The following is a 27,146-nucleotide window of genomic DNA, read 5'->3' on the forward strand; positions in this document are numbered from 1 at the left end:
TCAGAATGGGAATGGGATGTGGAATTAAAATGTGTGGCCACTGGGAGATCCTGCTTTCTTTGGCCGACAGAGCGTAGGTGTTCAGCAAAGCGGTCTCCCAGTCTGCGTCGGGTCTCGCCAATATATAAAAGGCCACATCGGGAGCACTGGACGCAGTATATCACCACAGCCGGCTCACAGGTGAAGTGTCACCTCACCTGGAAGGACTGTCTGGGGCCCTGAATGGTGGTAAGGGAGGAAGTGTAAGGGCATGTGTAGCACTTGTTCCGCTGACAAGGATAAGTGCCAGGAGGGAGATCAGTGGGGAGGGATGGGGGAGACGAATGGACAAGGGAGTCGCGTAGGGAGTGATCCCTGCGGAAAGCAGAGAGAGGTGGGGAGGGGAAGATGTGTTCCGTGGTGGGATCCCGTTGGAGGTGGCGGAAGTTACGGAGAATAATATGTTGGACCCGGAGGCTGATGGGGTGGTAGGCGAGGACCAGGGGAACCCTATTCCGTGTGGGGTGGCAGGAGGATGGAGTGAGAGCAGATGTGCCTGAAATGGGGGAGATGCGTTTGAGAGCAGAGTTGATAGTGGAGGAAGGGAAGCCCCTTTCTTTAAAAAAGGAGGACATCTCCTTCGTCCTGGAATGAAAAGCCTCATCCTGAGAGCAGATGCGGCGGAGACGGATGAATTGCGAGAAGGGAATGGCATTTTTGCAAGAGACAGGGTGAGAAGAGGAATAGTCCAGATAGCTGTGAGAGTCAGTAGGCTCATAGTAGACATCAGTGGATAAGCTGTCTCCAGAGACAGAGACAGAAAGATCTAGAAAGAGGAGGGCGGTGTCGGAAATGGACCAGGTAAACTTGAGGGCAGGGTGAAAGTTGGAGGCAAAGTTAATAGAGTCAACGAGCTCAGCATGCGTGTAGGAAGCAGTGCCAATGCAGTCGTCGATGTAGCGAAGGAAAAATGGGGGACAGATACCAGAATAGGCACGGAACATAGATTGTTCTGCAAAGCCAACAAAAAGGCAGGCATAGCTAGGACCCATACGGGTGCCCATAGCTACACCTTTAGTTTGGAGGAAGTGGGAGGAGCCAAAGGAGAAATTATTAAGAGTAAGGACTAATTCCGCTAGACGGAGCAGAGTGGTGGTAGAGGGGAACTGATTGGGTCTGGAATTTTGTTCACTTAGCAGGCCCATAAATAAGATTCATATGATGTATAAAATCACTTCTTGCTTAGCATGACTCAAGTTTTATGACACTAATTTCCCTATCCCTGTAGTTCCATATAATCCTGAGATATTTAGGATTAGCTTAATGGCTCATGTCTTCTTTACAGAAATTTAGCTCAAGTCTGATATTCATGATGGCCACTGTTCAGCTTATCCCAAATTCTCATGGCTAGAAATCAGTGGTGAATGTGACTTAATGAAACATAATTTGTAAATTAGCTATCGCAATTCTACCCACAAAATAAGTGTCCCAAACTACATTGCTAGCATATCCATGAGGTCTAAATTAAAAACTGTCAGAAGCATGATAAAGCAATTAGAAACCCTTGGATTAAGAGTTCTATGAGTTCTGTTCAGGTCGTTAAGGGACATATTAATGTACAAAGTAACAGTCATTGGTCATTGGCAGTAAGAGACAAAATGCTTATCAACAGTGAATTACAAAAGAGAGCTTGAGGAGAATATTGCCTAGAAATTCTTCCCTGTTTGGCAGCAACTGCAAATTGTTCTCTGCATCTGAAATTCTGTTTCATTTGGAGGAAGAACAGTACATGAACTTGCAAATACATGGTTCATTTAGCAATATCAATGAGGGTTGAATTTCTGGGCAATAGCTTTCGACTCAAGCGCTAAGTTTAAACAATACTTCTTATAACCTAAGATGAATCTTTTATAAATTCCAGAATTAATGGTGCAGAAAGTTGTTGTTGAAGATTTTCTGGGGGCGAATCAAACCAATTTCAAGTGGTCAAGTGGGATGTGCAAATGAATGGTGTGGCCCATTGAGTCAAATGCTGCAGTGCAATCAAAAGAAATGAGAAGGTGCAGTGTGCCTTGATTTTAAACACTGAAATAGATCAATGGAAAATCACTATAAGTGATTTAAGAATTTCAGATCGAAAAAGTGTAGATTGTCTAAAGAACCGTTTTATAATTAAGTACAGATAATGGCCAAGTGGGTATTCTTTTTGCGAGGTAATTTCTAAGACTCAATGTATAATTATAAATTCAAATCTTAATAAAATGCTTAATTACTGTAAGTTCATGCAAGTACTAAACATTTTCTTCATATTTATATGCTGACAAGTGGCTATTAGAATTATTGTACGATCAGTGGTATTATAGGTGCATTTTGCTGAAGATATGCAATTATATGTAAGTATAATACAGAGAAGCAGTAAATTATACAGTCTCATTCCCATGAGTTGCACTTGAAGTCAATTAATTTTCTATTGCAGCAATAAAGAAGATGTGATGTCAGCTAAAAAATGTATTTACAACCCTTTTGTGCCGCATTTTAGTAAGATTATTTTGCATATTGATCTTTTATAGTTTGCATTTGCTTTTCACAACTAATTTTGAACATAAGGTGATGAAAGAGTTTTAATTAAACTGAATTTTTACACTAGTGCACTTGCTGGTGCTAATAAGTGCTCTGCAGGTATTAGGACAGAATCAAATTGTCAAGTTTGCACCACTGTCCCACACGAGCCACTAGGGTGAAGTTTGCCTTGGCAGTGCTTCAAAGCAAGTGCCATCCTGTTGTACACCCCGTCTGACTTCTTTTCCTGATGATCCTGTAGCTCTTCTTCCTCCAGACCCACCCAGAGAACTCCACCTATCAGATGGTTCCAAATCAAATGGGGTATTGATGGATAAAAGGGAGTAACATAAATAAGCAACAGGGAAAATAATTCCACTCAAACAAATCCACTCGCATCTTTGAGTTCTGGAGTTGGTGCAGGATAGTACCCCTGCACCCATTCCTTTTGTTGTCCTGAAAAGCATCATAGATCACTGATTCACTTCTCCTCCACTGAGTTGGGAGCCTTCTTTACCTGCACTGTTAAAATTGCACAAGACACAAACTGTACTCCAATGCAAAAGGTAGTAAACCATGCTGATTTTTACACATAATTTGCTTCCAAATTTACTAGATTGATGGTAAATCAGCATCAGTATACACTCTCTGTCACAAATGCGGACTTCGCCGCAGAGTCTGGACGTTCTTTCATGTGGGCTGGTAATAGGGGTCAGAAATCATGCTCATGACTCTGTCCATTCCAACCAATTAGTGTTTCATTGTGTTTGCATTTAACACAGAACTGTTCCTTTTGTTTTAGCCTTGTTAAGTCTTGACCAAAGTGCAACAACATCAATGCTCTCTGCCTATCATTGTTATTGCTCTGAGAAAGAAAACTACAATTTAGATTGACACTGTAAAGTATTAAGTTACTGCCTCAGCTGCAGGGTCAGCGTTAGCTTTTAGTTTGAGAATTTTAATAACAGTCCTGTTGGCCTAGTGTTTATTGTTTTTCCTTTAACTCTGCATAGCTTTTATTAAAATTCAGTGAAATGTTCATTTGCTTTAGTGTCTCTCCTCTGCACTTGGGCCATAACTTCACACATGCCTGTCAGCAAGATTCAACCAACTAAAATGGACCCAGCAGAGAGAAAACAGCTGATCTCTGGCCTAGATTTCAATGGGTAGGTAGGGAGAGAAGCTAAAGTCAGTGGAGGCTGGGTTGGCAGTCGTGGCTCATGCATTGTGACAACTACTCACAGAGCAGCAAGCCCAATCCAAACCAAAGCTCATTGGTCAGATGGAGAAGTTGATCAATGGAGTTTGCATTGGCAGAAATGGCTCGCATGCACAGTGTTACAATTGCTTTCACAGCGACAGGCTCAGTCCAAACATGAAGGACAGGGTGTCAGTACTCACAGTGAAGGTTCAGCCCCTCACCACAGACAGTCAGAATCAGACAGCTGTCATTACTGCTCTCACTGCTGTGGTTCAGCAGCTCACCACAGACAGTCAGAATTAGGGGGTAGTCATTACTCTGGTTGCTGCCGCAGTTCAGCAGCAGCAGCCTTCTGCCAGGACTCTTCCACTCCCAGCATCAACCACATCTTCCTCTGTGACAGTCTCATCAGCCTCAGCCTCTAATGCCTGATTTCCTCAGCAGTTTCCAGGTCAGAACAGAATATTCCTCCACCAGGCAGATACTCCAGTGACCATGACAGCTGCAGGAACTTTAATAGCCAGTGAGACTGGCTTTCCAAGCCCAGCCAGATCAATTCATGATGATGTGTGTAAACTGGCTTACACCATGAATCTCTTAGATGGACCCTCACTCAACCTGTTCAATAATCTACAAGAACAAGGCTCCCCCACAGACCATTTCTTCCAACAATTCAAGGCTGAGTTCAAGAGAGTGTTTGATCTTCCAGTACAGGCTCAGGAGGCAGCCGACTGACTCCTGGACTGCCCCAAAGGAAAAGGTAAGTGAGGGACTGCACAGTAAAGTTCCTTATGCTTGTGGTTAAGGTAGGTTGGAACGAGAGATCCCTCATCACTGCTTTCCAGCCTGGGCTGAGTGCAGGGGTTTGGCATGATATCACAGTACATGATGAGGAGGACACCCATAATGATCTGATAAAGCTGGACATTCGAATCAACAACAGGACAACTGAGTGGCAGAGTGGAAGAATGCTCTGAGCTTCCTGCTCTTCAAATCACTCTGTCTACACCCTCTCCTGCATCACCCTGTACACAGTCTGAAGAGGAGCCTATGCAGGCAAAGGGGAACAGGTTCCTGTCTCAACTTTGGCAATCCTTGGACACTTCTGAGCATCATGTTCCAAATGCCCAAGTAAAGGAGGATACCCATCAGCAGGAAAGGGAATTCTGACAGGTTGATTCACCCTGCGAGCATCTTCCCCTAACCGTGTAATGCTCTCAGCTTCCTTGTCCTGGGGGTCCAAGACCTGTGAACTTCAGGCATTTATTGACTCCAGGATAGCCAGGAACCTTATGGATATTAGATTAGATTATGATTAGATTATGAGGACACTCAGTCCTCGTCTATTGTTATTTAGAAATGCATGCATTAAAAAATGATACAATGTTCCTCCGGTATGATATCACAGAAACACAAGACAGACCAAGACTAAAACGGACAAAAACCACATAATTATAACATATAGTTACAACAGTGCAAAGGAATACCGTAATTTGATAAGAGCAGACCATGGGCACAGTAAAAAAAAGTCTCAAAGTCCCGATAGTCCCAACATCTCACGCAGACGGTAGAAGGAAGAAATTCTCCCTGCCATGAGCTTCCAGTGCCACAAACTTGCCGATACAGCATCCCGGAAGCGCCCGACCACAGTCCGACTCTGAGTCCGTCCGAAAGCTTCAAGCCTCCAACCAGCTCTCCGACACCGAGCACTGAGCACCATCTCTGCCGAGCGCTTCGACCCCGGCCCCGGCTGCCTAGCAACAGGCAAAGCAGAGGATTCGGGGCCTTCCCCTCCGGAAATTTCGGATCGCACAGTAGCAGTGGCAGTGAAGCAGGCATTTCAGAAGTTTCACTAGATGTTCGTCCATGCTCTCACGTCTGCCTCCGTCAAATCAGAATTGTGCAGGGCCTCCTACTTGACAGATTACAGATATTCATCACCGGAGAGGCCCGCGCACTGCGTCGCGTCGCCATCTTCTCCTCCTCTCCTCCTCTTGATCTCTCTGAGTCAGCAATTGAGAGAAAATATCAATGTCAAGCTTCTGGATAGTCAGCTGCTATGCTCCCAAAAGATCCATCTTTCCACAGAACCCCTCCAACGTGCTAGAGAGAACAGCTCTCCTTCTATCTTGTTGATTCACCTTTACCACCATTGGTACTTGACCTTCACTGGCAATCTTGACACAACCTATGGATCAATTGGTCCCTAAAAGGTGCTCCTAGAGTGGGGGTTGGCATGTCGGTTTACCTATATGGGTCCAGCTCAAGCCCTGTAAGTGTATCCTCCCCTGTGCCAATAGCTAGTGTGGATCTAGCTGGCATTTCATCTGAATATGCGGAAGTTCTGGAGGTCCTCAGTAATAAGAAGAAGGCCACTCCTTGCCTGCACATCAGCCTCTGCATCATTAACCTCTTAACCGGTATTAGTCCTCCCTGGGGTCGGCTCCTTTCTCTTTCTTCCTGAAATGGTGGCCATGGAAGAATTCATCAAGGAAGCATTGGCCTTAGGATTTATCCATCTTTCAACCTCATCAGCAAGGATGAGCTTAACTATCTCCCACCAGTTTGACATATCGTTGACTAAGTCCTTTTTTAATCCAGGATAACTTAAATTAATTTGTCTCCATGTATTTGGATGACATTTTTATCTATCGTGCACTCACCAGGAACCTGTCCCGCATATCCGAAGGATTCTCAGGCGGCTCCCCGGGAATAGCCTTTGTGCTCTCGATGGATTTCATTACTGGTCTTCCCCTGTCAGAAGGAAAATCTACCACTTTGATGGATGTCTACTGGTGGTCCAAAGCTGCCAACTTTATTGTTTTCTCCAATCTTCCGTCAGCTTGCAAGACTGCCACCCTTGTGTTCAGGCAGCACAGCTTCCCTTAGGACATAGCACCTGCTCAAGGACACAATTTAGAAATCTGTCTGTTCTCTTTTGAGCTGTAATGGCTGTACTGAAAAAGTGAGCTGGAGACAACTCTGTACTGCCTTGTCTCTTACAGCTCTCTAACCTGGAGCTCCCAGTTGGTTTGGGTAAAGACTGCCGACAATAACCTCTAGTCATTCTCCCCTTTGATTGTCACAGGGGCTCCAGCCACCACTCTTCCCTGACCAAGGGGTTGACGTGGGAGTCCCAGCTGCAGAACAGTTGGCCCAATGCTACATGCGCACGTGGAGATGAGCCAGGGCTTCTCTGCTGCGCACTCAGAAACAATATGCCCAGCAGGCTGATCGGATCTGCAGTTAGGTGAGACCTCTCAAGCCGGGAGAGTAAGCTTGGTTAGTGTCTAGCAATTGATCTCCCTTTGAAAGTTCAGGGTCGCAGAATGCCCCCATGCTATGTGGGTCCATTCATAGTGGAGAAGGCTATCAGCAGAGTCTCATTAAGAGGGCACCTACCATCATCATTGAAGATTCATCCGGCATTTCATGTCTCCCAGCTCAATCCTGTGACTTCTTCCCCTCTTGCTCTAGTCATCCCCAACCCCATCAGGCCTGCACAGACAGACACCTCCCAGTCTCCACCCAGTTAACAGGAGTCACCTGCTCCTCAGTTCCAACTCTTCATCTAAGAACATAAGAAATAGGAGCAGGGGTAGGTCATCTGCCCCGTCAAGCCTGCTCCGACATTTAATAAGATCATGACTGATCTGGCCATGGATTCATCTCCATCTACCTGACTTTTCCCCATAACCTTTAATTCCCCTACTATGCAAAAATCTATCCAACCTTGCCTTAAATGTATCTATCTGAACCTTATTTAAACCCAGCTCGCTTCCACAGCCCATGTTCACCCATCAAACCAGTCAGCCTTAATCAGTTGCTCCTAGCCTTCAGTTAACTTCTTGCCTTGTCATATTATGTATTCATTCTCTCTTGCTTTGTGGCCCCTCAAGGCTTCTTATTTTGCAGTTTATTTTTAAAGGGATTGCACACCACTGAATCGCCTCTGCTGCTCTGCGTTTTGATCAAGCTTCCTCTACATTTCCTGACAGGATGGGTGAAACAGCAATTGACCCAGCAGGGATTGCTTGGCTGAAAGAAGTTGTCCGCTGACACAGGTCATAATTCAGAAGCAGCAGGAAACCACTGGCCACCTGCTTGCCATTCTCCACCAGCAGCCCTGTGACATTCATCGTCCTCCCTCAGCGTCCTGGATGCTTCAACAGATCCCAACCCAGTGCTGCATCTTCCTGTCCCCCCCGTGTCTTGCACTTTGAGATTCAGCCATCTCTAGCTTTTCTCTTAACTGGGCAAGCTCTGACCTGAGCCACTGCTAATTAGGACAATGAAACCACCATCTGCAATAAATATGAGGAGTTGAACACTGAGGTGTGTCATGTTTTCAACCATCTGGGAAGTGGATTGGGTACGCGGCCTGGATCAAGGCTCAGACTGGATTTCACCATGCGGCAGAGTATGGCTTGAATTCAGAAGTACTTCTGGTCCATTACCATCACAGGCTCTTGGAGTATTTGAAAGATGAGCTGTTTTCCCTGGGAATGCCACTGACTACGAAAGCCTCGTCATTTTGGTCCTCCACATTGACAAGCATCTTATGGAATGACTTTCCAGTTCACCAGCCAGAACCCCAGTTCCATTCCTAGAATCATTTCAGGCTCTAGGACCCTTATTAGCAAAGTTTCCAGAACCCATGCAGTTCAAGAGAGCTCCTTAACCCCCAGGAGCATGATTGTTGGTGGAGAAATAACTTGTGTGCTAACTGCAGAGCAGCCCAACACCCAAGCATGAAATGACCACTGTATTCAGGAAATTAGCACAACCATGTAGAGACAAGGAATTTTCTATCTGGTATGCACCCCCCCAGCACTTTGTAGCATAGCCTGACTCCTCTACACCCCGATGGTTCTACACTCTCAGAGGGCTGTGGTAGATCCAGCTCAGGAGACAGCTTTCAGGACTTGACTCCCTATGTGCAGCTTGGACCCCCTTCTCAGCCTATGGCATATCCCTTCTGCATTGTTGCCATTGACGGATGTCCTTTGGGGTCTGGGACGGTCAGAGCACGTGTACGACCCTTGCACATAACTGGAGAGCACCGTGAGTCCTCCAATTCCTGCTTGTCGACTCACCCAAAACTCCTCTCAATTTGGGTTACCTCTGCATCTGCACTCATGACTGTCACCCACTGGTCATCTGGTCCACTGCTGTGTCGGGGTCCCACATACTGGACCACCAGCCTACAAACTCAGCGAAGATGGGCAAACCCTCAACCTGAAAAAACTCCCATAGGAATGTCACAACTTAGCTATTGGGTTCATTCAAGGGGAAGCTAGCACCCTGCCACCTCACAGACTAGACAGCTGTGTGATCAACCTCCTCCCAGGTACCACCCATCCCCACATTCTCCCTCTCGCTTCCTGAGACACAAGCCATGAATGCATGAATGACTACATCATCGATGCACTACAGCATGGCTTCATTCAACCATCCCAGTGCAGGATTCTTCTTTGTCAAAAACCATGATTGGGGTCTCCATCCCTGCATCGACAATTATGGACACAACAAAATCACCATTAAGAACTGCTACCCTCTCCCCTTGATGGATAAGGCATTCAGGACACTCTGCAAGGCACAGATCTTCATCAAGCTGGATCTACAGAGCATGTACAATATAATTCATGTCCACTGAGTGGGAGGTGGAAGATGGTGTACAGAATACCCATGGGCCACTATGAATACTTAGTGATGCCTTTCTAACAGTCCAGCCATTTTTCAAGCCATCATTCACAAGATCCTCTGAGACATTCTATCACAGACTTGTGCTTGTCTACCTTGATGATCTCCTCATCTTCACCAAGGTCCCCAACATCATGTCTATCATGTCTACCATGTATCCTCAAAAAGAAACTGTACTGTAAGTTAGAGAAATGCCAGCTCCACACCCCAGTGTTACCACTGGGTTACTACTTTCACCCCAAGACACAATCATGGTTCCAGAGAGATTGTGGGTCATCATTGAATGGCCCTGATTACTCACCCTCATGGGACTACAGCGTTTCTTGGCCGTTTCAGAAATTACAGCCAAATCTTTGGTCCTTGCATCTCCCTCACCAAATCACCTATCTCACAGATAACCTCATCCGCTGTGGCAGACCATTCTCTCGAGGAGCTCAAGAGACGCCGCATCCATTCTCTGCCGTCTGAACCTCTCCAGATCTTTGTGGTAGAGGTGGACACATTTGATGTGGGCGCTGGGGCCGTCCTCTCCCAGTGAGGCCCGGACAGGACACACTTGTTCCTTCTTTTTGCACAAGTTCAACCCTAACCAGCATCATTATGGAGCAGGATATGGGGAACTACTTTCTGTTAAATAGGCTTTGGAGGAATGGAGACATTGACCAATGAAGAAAATCAAGCCCTTCCTGATCCGGATTGGCAATCAGAACCTCATATCTATTCAGCAGCCAACTCAACCTAGGTCATGGTTGCTGGGACTCTTCTTCAAACAATTCAAATTCACCATCACCTACCAACCCAGCTCCAAGAACACTGAGGCAGATGCCTTGTCAAGATAGTCAGACCCAGCTGAAACAGAGATCAACTCTTATCCCATCGATGCGTCCTCACAGATCCTCGCTCTGATCATCTGAGATCTTGAGAATCAGATCTGCCAGACCCAACTGCATGAGCCTGCTCCAGCCAACACACTTAACAGTCATGTGTGTTTGCTGACAGTCATAAGCTCTGAAGCACTCCAGTAAGCCAACTCCCCACCCCTCTCCCAGCCATGCAGACCTACAATGACACTGTAGTTGTTGCAATGCCAGTTCTGGTGGCCCACCATGATTGCAGATGTACATCAGTTTGTCTCGGCCTGCCCTCAATCTGCCAAGTCCAATTCTGCCAACCTGTGGCCCACTGGGCTTCCGTGGCCTATACTGGTCCCTTGATGACTGTGGTCCCACATCTCCACGGATTTCATCGCAGGTTTACCACCTTCCAATGCAGCTATGGCGATCATAAATGTGGTGAACAAATTCTTCAAAGCAACCCACTTCATTGTCCTCCCTAAATTTCTGTCAGCCGCTGAGGTGGCGAATCTGGTTCTGCAACATGTACAGTAGTTCACCTCCACACTTTCCCTCCAGATGTTGTGTCGGACCAGGGCACAAATTCATCTCCTGCTTCAGTCGAGCCTTCAGCTCCCACCTCTGCACCTCAGTGAACTTGTACATTTGACTATCATCCATAGAACAATGGTCAGTCTGAAACAGCCAGTTAGCAAGTGGGGGATTTTCTGCGATGCTTTGCTGCCACATGGAAGAAGTATCTGCTCTCGGGTGAACTATCCCACAAACTACACAGCTCCTCTGCCATAGGTATTTTAGTCTTTGAGGTGCTTCATCGCTAACAAATGTGTTATATTAAATTTTGTAAAGCATTGGATGAATGTCTGAACAGTTCAAATTTAACTCTTTCTGAACTTGTAGCATGTAGAAGATAAGCACTGTAGCTCTGTTCATGCCTAATATGTATTAATAGCAGCTGGATTCCTTCTTAGTCTCAGGCACCATTAACAGGAGGTTGTCTGTTAATGACTAACTGTCTGTTGGTCACTTTGAGGGATCAAACTAGCTTGGTGGGTTCTTTATTGGATTTGGGCTTATCACCCATATTTGATATGAATATACCTATATTTAATATTAATATACTTTGTAAGTCAAAGGAATGTTAAATCCAAAACACTGGTGTACTGGGGGAATAGGGAGTGACCATTGAGGTGTCTAATTGATTTATAAGGGTATGCCGAGCACTGTGTTAGTGAACATATGTGTTGTTTCAATGAAAGAAGCTAGACTTAACGAATGTAAGGGCAAAGAGTTTGCCTGTCTCTGTGTATCTCTCTATGCTTGTGGAACTCATATTTATTGGGGTTCCTTCCCTGGGTTCATTGGTCTTCACCTCAGCTGAAAATCATGATCGATGCCTAAGATCCAGGAGTGGTTTCACTAGTGAGTCAGAATTAATAGTTCTCCTGACAACAGAAACAATCGAGTGGTGACCAAGGATCATTGTGTGGTTTATTTGTGCTCTCTATTTTCATGATAATAAACATTGTTAAGTTAATTTGTGGTGCTTGTACACCTATTACCACATCTCCTGGACACTCAAACAGTTTGGTTCTGGTCAACTCAGCCCAGTGCACCAGCCCCCATCATTTCCCTCAAAGGAACCAATGGTGGAGGTCAGCTCCGCCAGGTCCCTGGTTTACTGCTCCTGGAATGATTGTAAGAAGACACAGAGCTGCTGAATGTTCCTACTGCTGCCAGGCCAACCAGCAGCAGCTCCCAGCCGGACTACTCTGCCCTGGGGACTGTCCAACCAAGATCTGCCTCTGCACACTGACTTCCACAAGCTCTCGCCATGGTTCATCACGCCCTTCAAGGTCACCCATCACATCAATCAAGTCACTTACCATCCCCAGCTGCCACTGCCCCTCAAGATCACACCTATCCTCCATGGTTCCTGCCTCAAGCCTGTTGTCCATGGACTACTCAACCCACCTGAGCCCGCACTTCCAGAAGCTAGGATGGTGGAAAGTGTTCCAATGTATACGGCTCGCTGGTTGATGGATCAATATCATCTTGGACAAAGTGTGTAGTACATGGTCAACTGGAAAGGGTATGGGAAGGGTTCATGCCTTGCAGTTTCATCTTGGATCTATTGTTCATTGAGGAGTTCCATCAGAACCATCCGGATCGACCTGGGCCATCACATATTGGCCGTAGGAGAGGAGGGTCCTGTCAGGCCTGCACATCCAAGCACCTCCCAGTCTCCACCCAGCTAACAGGAGTCACCTGCCACTCATTTCCAACTCATCACCTGCAGCCTATTTAAACCCAGCTCTCAACCACAATTCTTCTTCACTCATCAAATTAGCCAGTTTCAGCCAGTTGCCCCTAGCCTTCAGTTACCTTGTTGTGTTAAGCATCTGTTCCCTCTTGTTCCGTAGCCCTTGTGGTTTGTTATTTTGCAGTTTATAATTAAAGCAATTGCTCACCGCTGAATCATCTCTGCTGCTCTGCATTTGGGTCAAGCCTTCTCCACATTTTCTGACACTCTCCCTCCTCGCTGCTTGGTGGACGAGTCTCTGGTCTATTTTGTGTGGCATCCCCTGGCATCTCACTGAGTGTGTGGCAGGGTCCAGTAGATCGTGGCTTGGGAGGCGTATGGCCTTGAGGAATGTTATTCAGTTCTGACCCATGATATCCTGTACAAGTCTGTCATCTAGTGGCTCCAGGTTTCTGGTGCCTCAGGAGCTGTGCCAGGGTGGGGTCTGTCACAACCATAGACTCCGCCATGGAGTCTGGATGCTCTTGCAGGTGAGCTGCCAAAGAGGGTTGGCAATCACACTCATGAGTAGCACATTCCAGCCAATTAGTGTTCCATTGTGTTTGTGTTTAAATCTCTTCCTCTCGTTTCAGTCTTGCTGAATCTTGACCAAAGCACAGCAGTGTTAACAGTCTCTGCTTAACCTTTGTCCTTGTTCTGAGAGAGAAGACGACTGTTTAACTTGATGCTGTAAAAGAGCAGTTTTCACTGTATTTCGTATCAAGTTATTGCCTCTGAGCCATAGTTTCAGCATCAGCTGTCAGTTTGAGAGTTTTAGTTAATAGCCCTGTTGGCCTAGCATTTGTTGTATTCCCTTTCATTCTGCTCAGTTCTAATTAATATTCAATGAACTGTTCATCCACGTTAGTGTCTCTCCCTTTGTGCTCGGACCATAACCGCACACACCTGTCACTCCAAGGCAGTATCCTCAGCAGTTTAGTGTTATTGATACTAAATTGGCTTCTTTGGATAGGCCTTGTTATTTGGAGGCTTCATGCCAATCTCTTGAAACAGATATTCTATTCTGAACTATAACGATTAGAAAGAGATAACAAGGCAGATGGAAGGAAAGATTTAAGGATGTTGTCAAAGTCTCCTTTGAAAAAATGCAACTAACTTCTAAGAATTCCTAGTACGTGACTATTAAAATTGGGGGAGGAGTGTTCAGAGGGTAGTATTAAGAATCTCATGTCCATGTATTGACAACAAATGGATACCCTGATTAAAGAGCAGTCCTACCTTACAAATCACAGCTCTCCCATTCAATCAAGGACCTCCTGCCCCATCTGTGGAAGACTCTTTGATTCCCACATTGGTCTCATCAGTCAGTTCACATCATCAGAGTGAAACCAAGCTGCCCTCCATACCTAGCAACTGCCAAAGCAGAAGATAAATTATCCTATTCTAACCACTGGCAGGAGATAACATTACTCACAATGTGCCACCTGATGTGTTACGGCTTGATATCATATTCTGTGGGTTCTAACGGAAAACTTCTATTCATTAAAATTATTCAGTGTGTGAGTGGGCCAGTGAAGGAGTGGAGCTTTGGGGCTTTGACTCGAGAGGCTTCGACGAGAAGAGGCGGAGGACAAGCTAGCTCGCAGTTAGTTTTTACAATGTCTCCTGAGACGGTGATGTGCCTCTCATGTGAGATGTGGCAGTCTTGGGGGAACTCCTCTCTCCCACAGAGTCACATCTGCCAGAAATGCATACGGCTGGGCGATCTGGAAGACCGTGTAAGGAATCTGGAGCAGCAGCTGGATGACCTTTGACTCATAAGGGAGAATGAGGCAGTCATAGATGAGAGCTACAGGGAGGTAGTCACACCTAGGCTGTTGGAAGCAGGTCGTTGGGTGACAGTCAGAGGGGGGAAGTGAAGGTGAGCAGACAGGTAGTGCAGAACACCCCTGTAGCCATTCCCCTGAATAATAAGTTTACCATCCTGGATACTGTTGGCAGGGACGACCCACCAGGTGTGAGCCACGGTGGCAGGGCCTCCGGCACTGAGTCTGACCCTGGGGTGCAGAAGGGTGGGACGGAGAAGAGGAGAGCTGTCGTCATTGGAGACTCTATAGTCAGGGGAGCAGACAGGAGATTTTGAGGACGTGAGAAGGACACCCGCACGGTTTGTTGCCTCCTGGGTGCCAGGGTCCGGGACGTCTCTGACCGGATGCACGACATCCTGGTACGAGAGGGAAAGCAATCGGAAGTCGTGATACATGTTGGGACCAAAGACATAGGCAAGAAGAGGGATGAGGTCCTGAAGTGTGAGTTTCGGGAACTAGGCAGAAGGCTGAAGAACAGGACCTCAAGGGTGGCGTTCTCAGGATTGCTGCCAGTGCTACGTGACAGTGATGGTAAGAATTGGAGGAGATGGCAGTTGAATGCGTGGCTGAGGAGTTGGTGCAGGGAGCAGGGTTTTAGATTTTTAGATCATTGGGATCTCTTCTGGGGAAGGTGGGACCTGTACAGATTGGATGAGTTGCACCCTGAACTCGAGGGGGAGCAATATCCTTGCAGGTAGGTTTGCTAGCATGGTTCGGGAGGGTTTAAACTAATTTGCGAGGGGGATGGGACCAAGAGCGATAGAGCAGTGAAAGAAGTGCATGGAGTAAAGCCAGATCTAACATACAGAGAGGCTTTGAGGAAAGAGAAGCAGAATAGACGGTGTAAAGACAGTAAGGTAGAAGGGCTGAAATGTGTGTACCTCAATGCAAGAAGCATCAGGAACAAAAGTGATGAACTGAGAGCTTGGATACATACATGGAATTATGATGTAGTGGCTATTACAGAGACTTGGCTGGCACCAGGGCAGGAATGGATTCTCAATATTCCTGGATTTCAGTGCTTTAAAAGGGATAGAGAGGGCAGAAAAAGGGGAGGAGGGGTGGCATTACTGGTCAGGGATACAATTACAGCTACAGAAAGGGTGGATAATGTAGCAGGATCCTCTTTTGAGTCAATATGGGTGGAAGTCAGGAACAGAAAGGGAGCAGTTACTCTATTGGGGGTATTCTATAGGCCTCCTGGTAGCAGCAGAGATACAGAGAAGCAGATTGGGAGGTAGATTATGGAAAGGTGCAAAAATAGCAGGGTTCTTATCATGGGTGACTTTTAGTTCCCTAATATTGATTGGCACCTGATTAGTTCCAAGGGTTTAGATGGGGCAGAGTTTGTTAAGTGTGTCCAGGACGGATTCCTGTCACAGTATGTGGACAGGCCAACCAGGGGGAATGCCATACTAGATCTAGTACTAGGTAATGAAATGGGTCAGATCACAGATCTCTCAGTGCGTGAGCATCTGGGAGACAGTGACCACCGCTCCGTGGCCTTTAGTATTATCATGGAAAAGGATAGAATCAGAGAGGACAGGAAAATTTTAAATTGGGGAAAGGCAAATTATGAGGCTATAAGGCTAGAACTTGCGGGTATGAATTGGGAAGATGTTTTTGCAGGGAAATGTACTATGGACATGTGGTTGATGTTTAGAGATCTCTTGCGGGATGTTAGGGGTAAATTTGTCCCGGTGAGGAAGATAAAGAATGGTAGGGTGAAGTAACCATGGGTGACTAGTGAGGTGGAAAATCTAGTCAGGTAGAAGAAGGCAGCATACATGAGGTTTAGGAAGCAAAGATCAGATTGGTCTATTGAGGAATATAGGGAAGCAAGAAAAGAGCTTAAGAAGGGGCTGAGAAGAGCAAGAAGGGGGCATGAGAAGACCTTGGTGAGTAGAGTAAAGGAAAACCCCAAGGCATTCTTCAATTATGTGAAGAAAAAAAGATTGACAGGAGTGAAGGTAGGACCGATTAGAGATAAAGGTGGGAAGATGTGCCTGGAGGCTGTGGGAGTGAGCGAGGTCAATGAATACTTCTCTTCGGTATTCACCAATGAGAGGGAACTTGATGGTGCTGAGGACAATATGAGTGAGGTTGATGTTCTGGAGCATGTTGATATTAAGGGAGAGGAGGTGTTGGAGTTGTTAAAATACATTAGGACAGATAAGTCCCCAGGGCCTGACGGAATATTCCCCAGGCTGCTCCACGAGGCGAGAGAAGAGATTGCTGAGCCTCTGGCTAGGATCTTTATGTCCTCGTTGTCTACGGGAATGGTACCGGAGGATTGGAGGGAGGAGAATGTAGCCCCCTTGTTCAAAAAAGGTAGCAGGGATAGTCCAGGTAATTATAGACCAGTGACCTTGCGTCTGTGGTGGGAAAGCTGTTGGAAAAGATTCTTAGAGATAGGATCTATAGGCATTTAGAGAATCATGGTCTGATCAGGGACAGTGAGCATGGCTTTGTGAAGGGCAGATCATGTCTAACAAGCCTGATAGAGTTCTTTGAGGAGGTGACCAGGCATATAGATGAGGGTAGTGCAGTGGATGTGATCTACATGGATTTTAGTAAGGCATTTGACAAGGTTCCACACGGTAGGCTTATCAGAAAGTTAGAAGGCATGGGATCCAGGGAAATTTGGCCAGGTGGATTCAGAATTGGCTTGCCTGCAGAAGGCAGAGGGTGGTGGTGGAAGGAGTACATTCAGATTGGAGGATTGTGACTAATGGTGTCCCACAAGGATCTGTTCTGGGACCTCTACTTTTCGTGATTTTTATTAACGACCTGGATGTGGGGGGTAGAAGGGTGGGTTGGCAAGTTTGCAGACAACACAAAGGTTGGTGGTGTTGTAGATAGTGTAGAAGATTGTCAAAGATTGCAGAGAGACATTGATAGGATGCAGAACTGAGCTGAGAAGTGACAGATGGAGTTCAACCCGGAGAAGTGTGAGGTTGTACACTTTGGTAGGACAAACTCCAAGGCAGAGTATAAAGTAAATGGCAGGATACTTGGTAGTGTGGATGAGCAGAGGGATCTCAGGGTACATGTCCACAGATCCCTGAAAGTTGCCTCACAGGTGGATAGGGTAATTAAGAAAGCTTATGGGGTGTTAGCTTTCATAAGTCGAGGGATAGAGTTTAAGAGTCGCGATGTAATGATGCAGCTCTATAAAACTCTGGTTAGGCCACACTTGGAGTACTGTGTCCAGTTCTGGTCACCTCACTATAGGAAGGATGTGGGAGCATTGGAAAGGGTACAAAGGAGATTTACCAGGATGCTGCCTGGTTTAGAAAGTATGTACTACGATCAGAGATTAAGGGAGCTAGGGCTTTCCTCTTTGGAGAGGAGGAGGATGAGAGGAGATATGATAGAGGTGTACAAAATAATAAGAGGAATAGATAGAGTGGATAGCCAGCGCCTCTTTCCTGGGGCAGCACTGCTCAATACAAGAGGACATGGCTTTAAGGTAAGGGGTGGGAAGTTCAAGGGGGATATTAGAGGAAGGTTTTTTAATCAGCGAGTGGTTGGTGCGTGGAATGCACTGCCTGAGTCAGTGGTGGAGGCAGATACACTAGTGAAGTTTAAGAGACTACTGGGCAGGTATATGGAGGAATTTAAGGTGGGGGCTTATGTGGGAGGCAGGGTTTGAGGGTCAGCACAACATTGTGGGCTGAAGGGCCTGTACTGTGCTGTACTATTCTATGTTCTATGTTCTATGTTTAAAATGAATTATCATTTCTGGAAGACAAAGTTCTTCCTCATCGATTTTCAATTTGTAAAACTTGTGTACCTACTCTTACTGAATATATTGTTTTATCACTTCAGAATTAAAAAAAAATACTGAAGTTATATTATAAGAAAACTTTTACCTGTACTTCCGTTGTTGAAGATTTATTTCATGCTTCAAATATAATTTTGTGGTAGTAAAGTGCTTTTTCGGTCTATTTTTTTCAATCAATGATCCAACTCCTTTCTGACCCAGGTTCTGAGGAGATTGGGGCACAGGTACGAGGTCAGGTGCTGCTCATTCCCCACAGCTTCCTGATCTTGTTAGCATGCCTCCTTTAACTTTATTTCTTATGGAATATGCAATGGTTTATTTGGGACACATCTAAACCAACTGGGCATGCTGCTGTCATACACCTCAGTATTCATGTCTGCGTTAGAAACTGTATAACATCTTTAAACATATGCTACAATGACACCATGTAGAGGCTTATGCCAGCTAATTTGCAGGGATAGTGAAATTACTTCTCTGAAGTTGTCTTAGGGGCATTAAGTTGTCAGTGTTGTGCTGAAAATCTTGGATCTTCTGCATGATTTCACACACTAATTTATTTCAAAGGGAGCATTTTACTTTGTTAGTTGAGTCATTGAATTCCAAGGTTCAAGAAATTATGTTGTAGCTTTATAAAACTCTGGTTATACCACATCTGGATTATTGCATTCAGTTCTGTTTACCCCAATATAGAAAGGGCATGGAGACTCTCAGAAGTTGTTAACCAGGATGCTGCCTGGATTAGAAGGCATGTGCTAAAGGAAGAGATTGGACAAACCTATGTTGTTTTCTCTGGAGCAATGGAGACTGAGTAAAGACCTAAGGTAAATTTGTAAGATTATTAACCCCAATGGGTCAAATTGAGGTGTGATTTTTCTGGTTTCTCATTCTGCTCTGGCCCATCTGGATAACTGATGTCAGTCTGCTAGTACTTGACAACAGCTGGGCATTGAACATGGTTATCCCATCTAAACTTATCAACAAACTCCCAGACCTGGGCATCTGTACCTCCCTTTGTAATTAAATACTCGACTTCTTCATCAACAGACCTTGATAAGCGAAGATTGGTAACAGCATCTTCTCCTCGCCGATATCAAAACAAGAGCATGTTGAGGCTGCATACTTAACCCCCTGCTCTAGTCTCTATACAAGCATGACCTCATATGCACTGCTCCAATGTTATCTTCCAATTTGCTGATGAGTCATCCTACTGGGCCACCTGGTTGAATGGTGCCATCCAACAACCTCTCGCTTGACATTAGTAAAACTAATGAACTTATTGTCGACTTTAGATGGGGAAGAAATGAAAACATGCACCAATCTATATTGAGAGATTGACAGATGAGAGAGTGAGCAGCTTTAAATCCTGACATGACCTGTCCAGGGACCAGCAAGTATATGTAACGATAAGGAAAGCACACCAGAGTCTTTACTTTCTTGGGTGGTTTATCACCGAACACTAATAAACTTCTACAGATGTACTGTTGAAAGTATTCTCACTGGTCATTTCATGGTCTGTTACAACAATTCAATTGCACAGGAATGAAAGAAACTGTAGAGAATAGTCAGCTCTACCCAATACATCATGGGATAACTTTTTCACCAGGAGAATAACTAGTATTTGGAATAAGCTGGCAGAGGCAGATGCATGAACAAAATTTAAAAGGTACTGGGACACGTATGTGGATCAGAAATGTAAAGAGAGATGTGGGCCAAATGCAGGCAAAAAGGACTAGCTTACTTGGGAATCTTGTTTGGCATGGACCAGTCAAACTAAAGGACCCATTTCCATATTGTATGATTCTGATTTTTGGATTAATTATCCAGAACAATCTATTTTGAATTCCAAGGCTACAGTTGCCTCTTACAGAACTTGCACTTACAGTAGCTGCTTGGAAATCTCTCAGCTCAGCTAATTCATAACACCATAAGACATAAGAGCAGAATTAGGCCATTCAGCCCATTGAGTCTGCTCCACCATTTCATCATGGCTGATCCTGGATCCCACTCAACAAGGATGTAGAAACTGTACAAAGGGTGCAGAGGAGATTTACAAGGATCTTGCCTGGATTGGGGAGCATGCTTTATGAAAATAGGCTGAGTGAACTCAACCTTTTCTCCTTAGAGCAATAGAGGATGAGAGGTGACTTGATAGGTGTGTATGAGGTGATGAGAGGCATTGATCATATGGATAGTCAGAGGCTTTTCCCAGGGCTGAAACGGCTAACACAACAGGGCACAGTTTTAAGGTGCTTGGAAGTAGGTACAGAGGAGATGTCAGGGGTAAGTTTTTTTATGCAGAGAGTAGTCAGTGTGTGGAATGGGCTGCCGGTGACGGTGGTGGAGGCGGATATGATAGGGTCTTTTAAGGGACTCCTGGATAGGTACATGTAGCTTAAAAAAATAGAGGGCTATGGGTAACCCTAATAATTTCTAAAGTAAGTACATGTTCGGCATAGCATTGTGGGCCGAAGGGCTTGTATTGTGCTGTAGGTTTTCTATGTTTCTGTGTAACCCCATACACCTGTATCTTGACTTGAAGAAACCACTGCTCTATAAACAGTGTGAACCACAACAGTGAGCACACAGTTGGCTACCATATAATGAAGGCACTAGGAACAGTTCAATGATGGGGGAGTGAATTAAGGTTCAAGATTGTTTAATGTCATTTCCAGTGCACAAGTGTTAAGAGAACAAAATAATTGTACTCCAGATCTGATGAAGCACAAAAAAACACAATAAATAAAGAACACGATAAATATAAATATACAGACAGCTTATATACATGGATTGTATGTCCATAAAGTGACACTAGACTCAGGAGAGTCTGTACATAAGGTGACTGATAATGAAGTGATAAAGTAGTGATGTTGGGGGGTATGGAAGGGTGAGTTAGTGGCTGGGTGGAAGTGTTCATCAGCATTACTGTTTGGTGAAGGTAAATGATTTTGAGTCCGGTAAACCTGTCACTGGTGTTACATAGCCTCACACTGTGTGTGTATATATGTGTGTATATATAGCTTCCAAAATTGAGTCCACTGAATTCAGTGCTTTAGAAAACAGTCTCAACAGATTTTCACAGTTATATACAATTCCAATGTGCCCTTCCTGCTTATATGCTCCTCATGAATGCCTCATAATTCAAAGGATACTGTATGTATCACTAATGTATTGATTGTTTCCATTGGGGGGTAACTTTTAATAAAGATGTAAATGATCATGTGGGAATAGGAAGAGCAAAAGGATACATGTCGCAAAGGACAAAAGAACAGAAATTTAATATGATGTGCAAAAAAGAATGAGGTAGGCTTGCAGAGAGTTATGATAATCTTGTGATTATTACATAGGCACAACTGTTGCAAAATCAGAGTGATGCCTCAAAAAGGCAGCATCCATCATTCAGAACTCTCATCAATCATGACATGCCCTCTTCTCATTGCTACCATCAAGACGGTGGTGTAGGAGCCTTAAGACACACACCAAACATTACAGGAATAGCTTAGAGTCATTGAGTCATAGAAAAGTACTGCACAGAAATAGTCCCTTCAGCCCATCTTCTGTGCCAAACCATTCAAATTACCTACTCAGATCAACCTGCACCCAAACGATAGCCCTCTATGTACCTGCCATTGATGTACCTATCCAAACTAGAATTGGTGGAGCTTAGGAGGTTGATGGCGCCTAACGGTGACTCCTTTCCTTGCATCTTTGGAAACAGCTTTATTTCTACCTTTGCTAATTCCTTTTTTCTCTTTCAAGGTTCTTTTGGAGACCCTGACCTGGTGTTACACAATGACTTCGGTTCTTTACGGAAGTGGGACCCGCTTGTCAGGGTCACATGACCGGCCGCCTTTCAATATGCCAAGGACTTGGCCCGGAAGACTAGCGCACCTTCAGGGTACTAAATTTTCGTGGCTCTGGGGTTGGGCCGATTCGAGGCCGATGCTGCTGCCTGATGTGTCATGGGAGTACACGGAAAATCGAAAGCAGCGAGCTGGCTGCTGGCTGTGTGCCCAGGGACCCGAGTTCTTTGGGCACAGAGCTCAGAAAAAACGACGCAACAGACTTTTAACACCATAAATCAGTAAGTTGTTTTGTTATGTCTCCCCTCTCGCTGCGAAACGGGGACACCTCTTTTTCCCTTATTGGGGGGGGGGGAGAGAGAGAGAGAGAGAGAGAGAGAGAGAGAGAGAGAGAGGGAGAGAGAGAGCCAGTGGTATGTCGAATAATGGATGAATGAGTAGTTTTTAGGGTACTGCTAGTCTATTTTTTTTATTGGTGCTTTGCTGCATGCTTGAGTGCTCAGTGGGTGGTGCCGATGCTTTTTTTGCTGGTGGGGAATGGGGGGGGCGCGTTGCTTTGCTACTGCTTATGTGTGGGAGGGGGCTTTGGGGTTCTAACATTTAACTGTCATTCATTCTTTGGGACACTCTGTTTTCGTGGATGTTTGCGAAGAAAAAGAATTTCAAGATATATATTGTATACATTTCTCTGACATTAAATGTACCTGCTGAAACCTATTAAGATGTCAAAATTGAGCTTGCATACACAAATTGTGCTGGCAGCTCATTCCACACTCTCATGACCCTTTGACTGAAGAAGTTTCCCCTCATGTTCTGTCCCTTAAACTTTTCATCTTTCACTTTTAAACCATGACCTCTAATTGTAGTCCCACCCAACCTCAGTGGAAACAGCCTGCTTGCATTTACCTTATCTATACCCCTCATAATTTTGTATACCTCTATGAAATCTCCTCTTGTTCTTCTTTGTTCCAAGGAATAAAGTCCTAACCTATTCAATCTTTCCTCATAACTCTGGTCCTCCAGACCTGGTAACCTCCTTGTAAATTTTCCCTGTACTCTTTCAACCTTATTTACATCTTTCCCACAGGTTGGTGACCAAAATTACACACAATATTCCAAATTAGGCCTTACCAACATTGTAGATAAATTTAACATGACATCCCAGCTCCTGTACTCAATACATTGATTTCTGAAAGCCAATGCCAAAGGATTTGTTTATGACTCTAACAACCTTTGCAACCACTTTCAATGAATTATGGAACTGTATTCCCAGATCGCTTTGTTCTGCTGCACTTCTCAATGCCTTACTGTTCACTGTGTAAGGCCTACCCTGGTTTGTCCTACCAAAGTGCTGAACCTTGCACTTGTCTGTATTAAATTCCATCTGCCATTTTTTAGCCCATTTTTCCAGCTGGTCCAGATCCTGCTACAAGCTCTGGTAGTCTTCCTTCCTGTCCAGTGCATGCCCAATCTTGGTGTTATCCACAAACTTGCTGATCCAGTTAACCACATTATCATCCAGATCACTGATATAGAAGAAGAACATGAACAGATTCAGCACCAATCCCTGTAGCACTCCACTTGTCACAGGCCTCCAGTCAAAGAGGCAGCCATCTACTACCACTCTCTGGCTTCTTCCACAAAATCAATGTCTAATCCAGTTTACTAACTCATCTTGAATGCCATGCAACTGAACATTCTTGACCAGCCTCCCATGTGGGACCTCGTCAAGTACCTTGCTAAAATCCATGGAGACAACATCCACTGCCTTGCCTTCATCATCTTTCCTGGCAGCTACCTCAAAAAACTCTATAAGGTTGGTTAGACACAACCTACCACACACAAATTCATGTTGACTTTCCTTAATCAATCCATCTCTATCCAAATACTCATATATCCAGTCCTTTAGAATACCATCGAATAACTTTCCCGCTACTGATGTCAGGCTCAACGGCCTATAATTTCTTGATTTATTTTTACTTTCTCAACTGCCCTGTCTGTTTGCCTAACAGTAGATCAAGTATTGCACTCTCTCTCACTGGGACTTCTATGTATAAATTAAGGAAACTTCCCTGATCACATTTCATATTTTACATATAACCCCAGTCAATATTTGGAAAATTAAATCACTTACTACAACAATCTTATCTTATCTGTAGTACCCCCCCCCACCCCGCAAGGCATCTTCATGGAGTGGTACCTCAAAATGTTGACATTCTTTGCAAAGGACCCCCATTACCTAGGGTATGCCCTCTTCTCATTGTTAACAATCAGAGGGAGATACAGAAGACTGAAAGCACAACTGAGCAATTCAGGAACAGCTTCATTCCCTCCAGCATCTGATTCTTAAATGGATATTGAATCCATGAACACAACCTTACTTTTTTAAAACATATATTATTTCTGATTTTGCACTATTTTTAATCTATTCATTATGCATATATATACTTACTGTAATTGATTTATTTATTTATTTATTATTTTTTTTCTGTCTATATTATCATGAATTGCATTGTACTGCTGCTGCTAAGTTGGCAAATTTCACGATACATGCCAGTGATAATAGATCTGATTTTGATTATGTTTCTTGCAACAGTCTGCGAACTCTCTACTAATTTGTTCCTCTTAATCCCGTAGACTGTTGGTTTGTCTATAATATAGCCCTACTAATCTGGTCATACCTTTCTTATTTCTCAGTTGCACCTATAGACCCTCACTAGATGAGTTCTTCAGTCTGTCCTGGCTGAACACTTCTTCCCTTCTGCCATCAGATTTCTGAATGGACAATGAACAGTATTTTTTCCTCTCTTTTTGCACTACTTATTTAATTTAATATTCTTTTTTAATATATACTTATTGTAAATTGTAGATTTTGTTATTATGTGTTGCAATTTACTGCTGACACAAAACAAATTTCATGACGTATGCCAGTGATATTTAACCTAATTCTGATTCTGATTCTGAAATTGGATGAAAACTTGAAGAATAATAACTTTCTGGGTGTTCAGAAAAATAGGGAGAAAGAATTGACTAGATTGTTCTCTAAAGAGATGGAATTGTTCATTGGATTGTATGGTCTCCTGCCCTATCATAATGATTACATAGCCTTATACTTCCAAAGATAAGCAAGTTAAACCTGACAGAATAAAACATTGAGGGAATTTGAATTCCATCGTCATTCTTAACCTTGGATTATTTGTCTTCTTTCATGTAATTTCTTCAAGAGAGATTATTTCCAAAGTGTGATTATAATCAATTTGCTTCTGGTCATATAACTTCTTAAGGATCATTGCTTCAGTAATTTCTGAACTGGGGCTAACTGATTATGTAAAGTTGCATTTGTGCCTAGTTAATCTTTCCCCGAATACGAGCAATTGTTTCAAGTGATAATATAGGAAGAGTACACAATAAAGTTCATGGAATCATTTGGTGGAAATGAAATCTGTTACATTAAATAACAATGGGAGACAAATTATTAGGTACAGACAGTGAGTCTTTCAGTCAGTATATAAGTTGAATTCTACGATCTTATAATAACATGACAGAAACAGAGATATGAAATTATTTCTCCCATTTTACTGTATTTATACCAGTCATTGAATGATCGTTTACACCTCTAAATAAAAGGAAAGGCATTTAAGTTTGCTACAGTGACCTCTATGTAAAATTACTACCACTATTATTGTTGATTTCTCACCTTAAATAAGTGGATATTTGCTTTAAATACTAATATTGAAAGCAACTAATGACTGCAGATGACAGTTTACTAGTCAGAGTGAAAATGTATTGTAACATCAAAATCTCCATTGTTGTACAACTCCATTATAAAACTGACATTTTAATTGTTATACTCTTTATCAGAATGGATACTGATCATGGTATTTACTCAGAGGCAGTTTCAAAGGCTTGCTAAAAAATAGGCTCTGTGATTTTTCAGAAGTTGAATCAAACAAAGCATGGAAGTTTAATTTAAAGAACAAGTGGCATACTATTTTGTTTGCAGCATCAGTTTTGTACTTGGTCCCCAAGTATTTGACTATAGTCAGGGTGACACACATTTGTTTTAAACATGCTACAGTACTGCTGAACAATTTTGAGAAAATTGTCAACAACTTCTAATGATTATTAATTTAGTTATGGTCTTAGATATGTTTGGGTAAATTCATTGTAAGCATTGACAATTGATATCATGACACTCTTAATTAAGACACTGCTGCAAACCTATTCCCAGGTTAATATAGACAAAGCATTTCAAAAACTACAGCTGCCAGATTGCATTCCAAAAGCTGTCCTTCTCTATGCAATAGTGATATAAATATTGCAAAAGAAAATAATTAGCATTATTAGACCATAGTTTTCAAGTATTCTGAAAGGTATATTTCATGTCAATTGCAATTTGTTTCTAGAAAGATTTTTGCTTGGGTGGCAGGGTGGAGTTAAGTCTCTACCAAAGGAGGTATACAGGTGTCCCCCGCTTTTTGAACGTTCGCTTTACGAAACCTCACTGTTACGAAAGACCTACATTAGTACCCTGTTTTCGCTTTCAGAAGGTGTTTTCACTGTTACGAAGAAAGGCAGCGTGCGATAAAAAATCAGCGTGCAAAAAATCAGTGCGCGATAAAAGGCAGCATGCGCCCCGAGCAGCCGCTCTCCCCGGATTCGGAATGGCATTGCTTTAACACATTGCATTGAGCAGCCATTAGTAAGATGAGTTCTAAGGTGTCAGAGAAGCCTGAAAGAGCTCATAAGGGTGTTACATTTAGCGTAAAACTAGACGTAATTAAGCGTTTCGATCATGGTGAACGAAGCAAGGACAAAGTGAGTTTGGCTTGTGGAAGTTGACGAAGATGATGTTGAAGAGGTTTTGGCATCCCATGACCGAGAACTGATAAATGAAGAGCTGATGCAATTGGAAGAGGAAAGGATAACAATCAAAACTGAATGCAACCGAATGCAGAAAGTGAAGCAACTGCGTGAGACTTTCGCTGCAATGATAAAGTACAACTTTAATTTTGAAAGGGTACGTAGGTTTAGGGGATATTTGTAGGATGGTTTGAGTGCTTACAAAACAACTGTATGATAGAAAAATGCACGAGGCTCAGCTGTCAAACAAGCCTTCCACATCAGCCACA

This window comes from Mobula birostris, chromosome 3 (genome assembly GCF_030028105.1).
Source record: "Mobula birostris isolate sMobBir1 chromosome 3, sMobBir1.hap1, whole genome shotgun sequence".
In the NCBI taxonomy this organism is placed as follows: domain Eukaryota; kingdom Metazoa; phylum Chordata; class Chondrichthyes; order Myliobatiformes; family Myliobatidae; genus Mobula; species Mobula birostris.